Source organism: Piliocolobus tephrosceles, chromosome 11 (genome assembly GCF_002776525.5).
Source record: "Piliocolobus tephrosceles isolate RC106 chromosome 11, ASM277652v3, whole genome shotgun sequence".
Lineage (NCBI taxonomy): Eukaryota > Metazoa > Chordata > Mammalia > Primates > Cercopithecidae > Piliocolobus > Piliocolobus tephrosceles.
In genome coordinates, this window is record NC_045444.1 from 35,947,483 (window position 1) to 35,956,945 (window position 9,463).

The 9,463-nt window shown below is 38.0% G+C and overlaps 1 long non-coding RNA gene across 1 annotated transcript in view; it reads right to left on the reverse strand.

The window, feature by feature from the left end:
- Nucleotides 1-6,738, reverse strand: part of LOC111546173 — a 32,253-nt gene extending 25,515 nt beyond the window's left edge. The window contains exon 1 of the long non-coding RNA XR_002732673.1: nt 6,578-6,738. This is a non-coding gene — a long non-coding RNA (uncharacterized LOC111546173). The remainder of the gene's footprint in view (nt 1-6,577) is intronic.
- Nucleotides 6,739-9,463: the final 2,725 nt, after the last annotated feature.

A 9,463-nucleotide genomic window follows, 5' to 3' on the forward strand; every position in this document is an offset into this window, starting at 1 on the left:
AAGGAAGGAAGGAAGGAAGGAAGGAAGGAAGGAAGGAAGGAAGGAAGGGGAAGGGGAAGGGGAAAGAAGGGGAAGGGGAAGAGGAGAAAGGAAGAAATTTGGGGAAATTATTCCACAAAGTTTAAAAAAACCAAAACTTGAATTTGCTAAACAACAAGTACTACGGTGAATCAGTGTGAATGAAATGATTTATAGGCATTGTATTAGCAATTATAGGTAATCTAGAGATGATTTAAAGTATACAGGATGATGTGTATAGGTTAGATGCAAATACTATGCCAGTTTATATATGGAACTTGATCATCCTTGGATTTTGTGTCTGTTGGAGGGCCCTGGGACCAATCCCCCATGAATACCAAGGGGCTGCTGTTATTTGTCCTCTTGGTTATACCTAACATGGGAAATGTGAATTAGTAACTCATTGTTTTGATTCTTATTTTTCTAATAACTAAGGTTACTGAGCATTGTTTCATATGTTTATTAGCCATTTGAATATCTTCTTTGGAGAAACAGCTATTCAAAAATATTTGCCTGTTTAAAAATTGGATAGGCATCTTTGTATTATTGAGTTTAACAGTTCTTTATATGTTCTGGATACAAGTGCCTAATCAAACATATAATTTGCAAATATTTTCTCACATTCTATTGGTAGTCTTTCTCTTGATGGACAAATTTGCAACACAAAAGATTTTAACTTTTGGTAGTCTCACATTTTTTTTGCTTGTTCTTTTGATGATGTGTCTAAGAAATCATTAAGTAACCTAACCCAAGGTCATGAAGCATTATGCCTATGTTTTCTTCTATGTGGATTTATGGTTTTAGCCTCTATGTTTCAGACTGTTGTCCATTTAGAGTTAATGTTTGCATATGAATGAGTTAAGTGTTCAAATTTATTCTTTTCTTTGTAGATATCCAGTTGTCCCAGGGATATTTGTTGGAAAGAGTATTCTCTACATCCTTCCCCTATGCATTTAATTGTTTTGGCACCCTTCTGGAAATCAATTGACCATAAATGTGTTTAATTTCTAGAATCTCAATTATTTTCTATTTATATATATGTCTATCCTTATGCCTGTACCATACTGTGTTGATTACTCTAAGCCTTGGAGTAAGTTTAAAAATTTAGAAATGTGAGTCCTCCAACTTTACTCTTTTTTGAGATTATTTTATCTATTCTGGGTTTCTTGTATATGTACATTAATTTTAAGATCAGTTTGTCTTTTTCAACAAAAGAAGCCAATTGGTCTATCAATAGGAATTGCATTGATGCTGTAGATTAATTTGGAAAGTATTGCCATCTTAACGATATGAAGTCTTCTGATCCATGAACACAGGGTGCCTTTTCATTTATTTAGAATTCACTTTTTTCAATAATGTTTTATTATTTTTTGGTTTCAAGTCTTGTGCTTCTTTTATCAAATTTACACATATCTTGATTTTGATGCTACTTTAAATAGAATTGCTTTCTTAATTTTATTTTCAGAATACTACTGCAAAAATGTAGCAATACAATGATTTTTGTATATTGGTCTTATATAGTGCAACTCTGCAAAACTCATTTATTAACTCTAATAGTTTTTTGTGGATTTCTTAGTGTTTTATGTCATCTGTAAATAGCATAGTTTTGCTTCTTCCTTTCCAATCTGGGTGCCATATGTGTATGTATGTATTACCTAATTGCCCTCTAAATAGAAGTACCAAAATTGTATATCCCTGACTTATTCTTAATCTTATAGAGAAAGCATTCAGTTTTTCACAGTTAAGTATAATGTTGGCTGTGGTTTTTTCATAGATGGCATTATTAGGGTCTGTGATAGCATTTTTAAGCCTACCTTTCTAGGAGTTACCCTGGGTCAGAGTAGCTTATTGTTCAGTCACTTTTTGCCAGAAGTTGTGTGAAGCTTCTTCCCTGTGTTGACGGGTCTGTCTGTGACTTGGGTAGACTTGCAAATGCTCTCCAGTAGGCTCCATGTCCTGCTCCAATTGCCCCCATATGGGTGCAACACAGTGCTTACATGCAGCCCTTCTAACCTGTGGATTTGTCTATAATCGCAGGGAAGTTCATTGTCTCTGGTTAATTGTCTCTGGTTCCCGCGTTAAACTTTTGGCTGCTCTGCCATTTTGCCTTCATCAGATCTACCTGTCTTTTAATTTTTTCACAATAATCTCCATTATTTTAGACAACGAACATACAATGGAATTCGTCTCTCTTTTTCCCAAATGAAGTCAGTCTCTATAGGCAGAGCTGAGAAACTCTTTGCCTTTATGGTTTGCTTTTCTCCCTGAACAGAAATCCTACATCAATTTGCTAGAACTAGGAATGGGGACCACTTTCTAACAATGACACTCTTGCTCTGTGAGTGGGCATGGGAAGGGGTGGCAGCCCCTCCAGGCATGGAACCTCTGCCCTACAAGAGAACTGGGCTGTGGCAATCAGGAGCTTAGTATTCTCAGTCTGTCATGCCTGAAAGCCTGCTGACCATCCTACAAGTCAGGACTGGGTGAAACTAGAGAAGCCTCGTCCCGGGAAGAGAGCTTCTGCAAGGGAGGGTTGGAGAGAGTCGGGAAGAGAAATGTCAGCAGTCTGCCCTTCCCACAGTGAAACTATAGCTCCAGATTAGAAGGTTGGGAAAGGGAGTACCCCTGTCTCCTTGACCACACCTATGTGGGAGTAGGGCTTCTGTTTTAAAGTTTCCCTAACACAGAGATGGGGGATGGTAGAGGTTAATGGAGTGGATTCTGACTGAAATATCATGGACTCTTGCTGTTCTCGGGTTCACTGGATTTTCTTGAATAAATGTTTCTTTATTTCCTGTTTGTCCTTGGGACAATTTGTAGACACTTTTAATTTTTTTTTTTTTTTAAATAACTTTCACAAGTTAAATTGTTGTTTCCCTGGGAAAGGGTCCACTGGCAGTCCCATCCCTGATTTGTGTTTTGCTATGTTTCCCTGAGTGGGAAAGAAAGGGAAGGAGTTATACTGTCATTCCTGTAATGCACACAGGACTGTATCACTGGAATGAACATGTAATATCCCGTGTGTGATATGGTAAAACATTGGGGACATCCAAAATAAACATTGAACAGTTTAAGGGTTTTGAACAAAGGAGGAATAGGATTGTATCTGCTATGAATATGGCAGTTCTTGCAAGTACCAAAAGAATATGAATTTGATAATGATAAGATGGGCAATGATAAAATAGATTAAGAAGCTTTCAAAGTTGAATCATATGTCTTATCAGCACTTTCATTTGCAGTTTGTCCAGGAGGGAAAGCTATGCAAATGAAGCCATAAAGGCATATATTAGAATGATGACATTTGAATGGAAAAGAGAGGTGAGGGACAAGATATAGTGGAAGAAAATTTTTTAGATTTTGGCAATGGATTGGTTGAAGAAAGGGAAGAAAAATAAAGTTTCAAGGGTTACATTGAGTTCTTAAGGCAATCACCCTGTTTGTCGTTTCCAGAAATAGGGAATTCAGACAAAGGCTCTAATTCGTAGGGAAAGCTAGTGGATTTGGATGTTAGACTTAATGAAGATGAGTACCATTGCTGCTATAAAGGTCTGGATTCATCAGGCAATTGTTAATTCATATCTGGATTTTTGGAGAGAAGTTATTGCTAATGAAGCTGTGTGTGTGGATTAAATAGATTATATAGACATAAAAGCATCAGGAACTCCTTGGAAAAGCTGCATATAAGGGAATAGAGGGTGAGGGAGTTAGTGGAGAAAACTCCAAAGGAGTAGTCAAGGGAAAGAAATAGCGAAAAGAGGATAGTCTCTACTATGCTTACAACTCAACTTATTATCTGTATGTTATCCAGTCTTTAGATTATCATTGTTTCTGTAATTCTTTTAAAATCTCATGCCCAGTGTCAGTTTGGTACAGGAAGATATAGTCAATGGCTTTATCACTGAGTTATTTTGCACAAAAATATTTTATTCCTTTTATAAGATCTTTCTGGTGATCTATTCTATGCCCCTAGATGGGAAATGAAATACAAAATTAATACACCGGGACACTCCTAACCTGCCTTCCTCCTATATGTCTACATCCCAGTGCAAGTAGTTAAAGCACGGATGCCTATACCTTCACTTAAAGTTCAATGAATTCTTAATTTAAAATGAAGAAATACATTGAGCTTACTTATTAGGGTATTGGCCTAAATGAGTTATTTTACTTTGGTGCCTAAGATGTGGTCTCCATTCTACTTTCTACTACTTTCTATTTCTGCTACCAACTTTTTTCCCACATCAGCTTCTTTTGTTTCTTAGTCTATGGAGTCCTGCAAGTACAGCTAGCTCAGCACAGGTTACTCTCAAGATGAGAGAGTCTTCACATTTCATACCTTCAAATGACAATGACAATAGCTGATATTTATTTATTATTTAGTGTATGCCAGATGCTATATTAAATATTTTAATGTATCAATTATTTTTTTATTTTTTTGAGACGGAGTCTCACTCTGTCACCCAGGCTAGAGTACAGTGGCGTGATCTTGGCTCACAGCAACCTGTGCCTCCCGGGTTCAAGCGATTCTCCTGCCTCAGCCTCCCAAGTAGCTAGGATTAGAGGCGCGTGACACCACGCCCGGCTAATTTTTTGTATTTTTAGTAGAGGTGGGGTTTCACCGTGTTAGCCAGGATGATCTCAATCTCCTGACCTCGTGATCCACCCACCTCGGCCTCCGACAGTGCTGGGATTACAGGCCTGAGCTACCATGCCCGGCCTGTATCAATTATTTTGACCTTCACAAACACACTTTGTAGTAGGTCCAGTTGTTACTGCCATTTTGCACATACACGAATTGAAGCACAGGGAACTGTAAGCCCTGCTCAGGCTCACATAGGCAGGGCCTGTGCAGAAGCAGGATGCCACTCAGAGGCTGGCTCAGAGCCAGACCTATCTTTTCCACTCACCACCAGAATCTATAATGATCAGAGCCAACGTCTCCCTTATCTATTTCCATAGATCTTTATGAAAAAAATATCAAATCATATATTCTTTCTCCGACCCAAAGTACTTGGAAGTTAAAATACAAATTGGATACAATTCTACTGAAAAGTTATTATAATTGTACTGAAGTTACAGCAACTCATTGTCAAAACCAACAGGTTCATCAAATATGAACCTAATAGAAGATACCATCTGAGGACTATTAACAGACATAGTAGTTTGCAAATAGGTTTGAAAAAAAAGTGTCATCTGAAAAGCAAGCCTTTAATAACATTTTTTCTTTTTCTTTCTTTTTATTTTGAAAAATACTTCCCATTCTTTATTTTCCCTTTCCTGTTGCTGAAATCTTTCACTGTTTATTTAACCCCAATGGAACTGGACTCTAAGTATCAATGGTTCAGCCAGTCCAACACTTGAATAAATATTATTGGGCTCCAAATGCAAAGCTGTTGGATGTAAGAGACACCAGCACATTACTCACAGTGGTATTCCATAACAGAATGATGGACAGCATGCCATTCAATATCTCATCCCATTCCACTTACAGAGAGCAATTCCACAAGCACGCATGGGGCCAAAGGCCTTGGGACATTTCCTAAGAAAGGAACATGCTTACACCAAGGGTCAGGTTTGATAGCTATCCCTATTTAAAGTAAACATACAGCTGAAGCTTCAGCTAAAGATCCAGCTGGTAATTGTAATACTGAAAGTGGCATTGGAAAAACTTGTTAGATTTTTAAGTGGCAAGAGAGCCACCAGTTGAGAGGAAACAGTTACGCCCATTCACAGGTTTAATCCAGGGAAATATATACCAGAATAACTGTTAATTGTTTGTGAGGAAAAATATGTCTAAAGCACTTACAATTAGCACTGAAAGTCTGGGTCTTTGGTCCAAGTTATTTACTGAGTCGCTATAATAGACCTCTATGTATTTTTGTTGGGAAGACTTGGCCACAATGCTGTTTTGCTCCTAGGATGTGCTTTGGCTTTGTGAACAAGAAATGCAACAAGATAAACCTTGGAACATATTTAAATCCGGTTATTGGACTCGCAGTAAACAAGGTCACAAGCAGCAAACTTGGTAAAATGAAATGCTCTTTATGAAAAAAGATAAACAAATATAACCTAGTCCACAGCAAAACTGAGACCCTTCCCAGACCTTTCTTTGGGCTCAGATGGGAGAAGGCATGTCTCTCTCCTCCCTGTTCATCACTATGAGCCCATTCAGATGTGGTATCGGGGGAGAGGGGAGGGAATCTATCTCAGTGACTCCTATTATACTGTTAAACCAATTTCTATCCTAGATGCAGATAGCTGGTGGGTTGCCCTAATTTTCAGGAATATGATAAAAGCTTTGCTGTTCTACTGATCCTTCTCCTCACTGTTGCAAGGTAGCTCAACACAGCAAGTAGGACAAGTATAATTCATTTCATTTATAAGAAGACCTTCAGGCCCCTCTCCCTTTGAAATATGAGAAAGAATGAGGCCTATTCATGCGAGTCAGGTATTTAATCAGATTGTAAAAATAATATTTACTGGTGTGCTCTTAGAATCACTGAACATTTGGGACCCTAATTAAAATTATGATTGTAAATTTTTCCCTTTGGGAACTACTTACATTTGCAGACGTTTTCCAAGTATCTCTTTCCACAGGAATTTGCCTTTAATTTTTGAATTGAAAGACACAAACACACACACACACACAAATACTGAAACCAGGAATTTAATCACAGCTGGATGGATTGTGCACAGATGTCTCACACAAGTTACCATAGAGCTGAAAGACAAAAATAAAACTGAGGGAGATATCAGCATTATCTTATATTGAGACATAGAAGGGCAGAACTGGGTGCTTTAAAGGTACACAATAATTAATAACTAGTTGATTCATTAGCTGATTAATTCTTGTAGAGTCAGAGAATAGGAAAATGATGCTCAAATTCTCCTTCAGAAACTCTCTTGTTTTGCTTGTTTGGATATAGTTTATATTGAAAAAGGTAACAAAATTTTAAAATATAACAGGGTAGACCAAACAGATCCACTTAAGGAAAAATGCACATATTTAAATAGATGACTTATCTCCTCTAACTTTTTGTACTTCCAGTCTTTAATTCATTTTTTTTTTTTTTTTTTTTTTTTTTTTGAGACGGAATCTCTCTCTGTCACCCAGGCTGGAGTGCAGTGGCGGGATCTTGGCTCACTGCAAGCTCCGCCTCCCGGGTTCATGCCATTCTCCTGCCTCAACCTCCCGAGTAGCTGGTACTACAGGCACCCGCCACCATGCCTGACTAATTTCTTGTATTTTTAGTGGTGACAGGCTTTCACTGTGTTTGCCAGGATGGTCTCGATCTCCTGACTTCGTATCCACCCACCTTGGCCTCCCAAAGTGCTGGGATTACAGGCGTGAGCCACCGCGCCTGGCCTAATTCATTTTTTAAAATTCCCATTGTCATACTCCCAGTTTACGTTAGCCATGAAATAATCTGTTTAAACGTGTGCACAGAAGTTGATTTCTTTCAGCCTGTGTGCAACATTGAAGGTGGCATTGAAAGTAGAGAATATAATGAGGAGTAGCTCAAATGTAAAACAAATTTTACTGCCTTTTCTCAGTGTTCACCATCCCATAGGAATTAATAAAATTAAATTCATGGTAATAATTCAGTTATCACTGTCTTTGCTAACATGGGACCTCCAGGCCTCAGCAAAGTCCCTTCCAGATATCCTTAGGTGTCCTCAGGGAGAGCCTTTCAAGCGCTTGAAAATGTGAATATTTGCCAAAGAGCAGCCAACACTCCATTTCTCAGTGCTCTCGTAAAACCCAGCTGAAACTGAATAACTTTTGTAATATTTAATGGCTTTTCCCCATTCCGTGTCATACTTTACTAAATACTTCTCAAATCAGCCCTATTTGCATTCTAGTATCTTAGAATATTTGGTGAAAACAGATCCTTCAATCCTGTTGTTTTGTTTTCACGTGTATCTGAGTTTATTCTTAGAATCCACATAGGTAATCATGGCTTAGGCTAGGTGCGGATTGCATAGGAGCTACTATACCATGCTCAGTATCACAAATATGACTTTGCAGCTTACTCAGCATCTTAGTGCATAACTCCTCCTTCTCCTGAATAGACTATACTGTTATTATCTGAGAAGATTCTCTAGCCCCTCAGCTAATAACTTCTATTTGGCCAACATAAGCAGTTACTCAGACGTGCCCAGACCTGTCCCTAAATAAGCCTCAACTCAAGCTGGAACCTCTGACAACACCATGTAATTGTCCTTGTATGTAAAAATTTACATTACCAAATAGTCACTGCATTTTTAAAAGTAAGACATTAATGCTATGTAAAAGATTTGTTTCTCTTTTGGAACCAATGGCCATCATGCCCATCACTTTCTGCATACACAGTTTCCAAAGAGGTCCAGTTTGAGGGACCCTGGAGAGAAGATGACTGTAGGAAACCATGAACAATGCTTCCTTGGCTAAAGTATCACAATGCTGCCTCGTGGAATTAGCTATAGACCACATTTAATAGAATCTTCTCTTCTATCATCTGGGTAACATTGACCAGTCTTTCCATAGGGAGAAGAAGAAATAACGGTGTTCTTGTCTGCCGAGACACAAAAAGCAGGCACACGTTGAAGGTGAACGCTACAGTCTGTCAAGTTGTGGGATGTGTGTGAGGCAGAGGGTTTGTTTCATTCTCCTCTCATATTAAAGAAAGTATCTAATCATGTCCCTTTGAGCAAAAGGAGGAAAAAAAAAAAACTTGGAAAGCATCAGTGTTCTTTGGATCACTTGACAGTGCATGAATTATCAACATATATGAAATTATTCATTTATGCAAAACTGTAATTTGTATAGCCTCTTATTCAGCATGAATACTATACATGTCTGCCAAACACACACAGTTGTAACTTCATTAGAATAAGTATTCAAGGCAGGGATGTCTAACCTCTAATTTCTTTCCCTGTCGCGCACACACGCACACATAAATTGCAAGAGAAAGTCCGCATTTCCTCATGATAGCCCCCTTTGTTAAAGGCAGTAACCAAAATGCAGAAGATACGTAATGTTCACTGGAGATTTTTATAATTATGTGAGCAAAGTGGAGACTCCAAAGGCAGTAACTGAAGGCTATGTGATCCCTTGAAAATGACAGGAACTTTACATTCCTGAAGGAATGTTACAAGGCAGCAGCAGAGCAAAGTGGAAGGAGAGAAAAAAGACATGTTAATTTCACATTTAAAGCACTACCACTATGGAAAATATACAGAATCTGTCCTCTTAATTATTCCACAGATTTAATATTAATTAGCTAAAGGTTTTGAAAGTTTCCCAGTAAGAGTGAAATAATTGTATAAATTCATTCCATAAAAAGAACCAACTTCCTGATTATCTGGATTATCTCAGTAGGAGATAAAGGAGAAAGAGGCGGAGAAGGAGTAGGAGCAAAGAAAGAAACAAAAACAACTAAAATGTTGCATCTTGTTGAGCTAAATA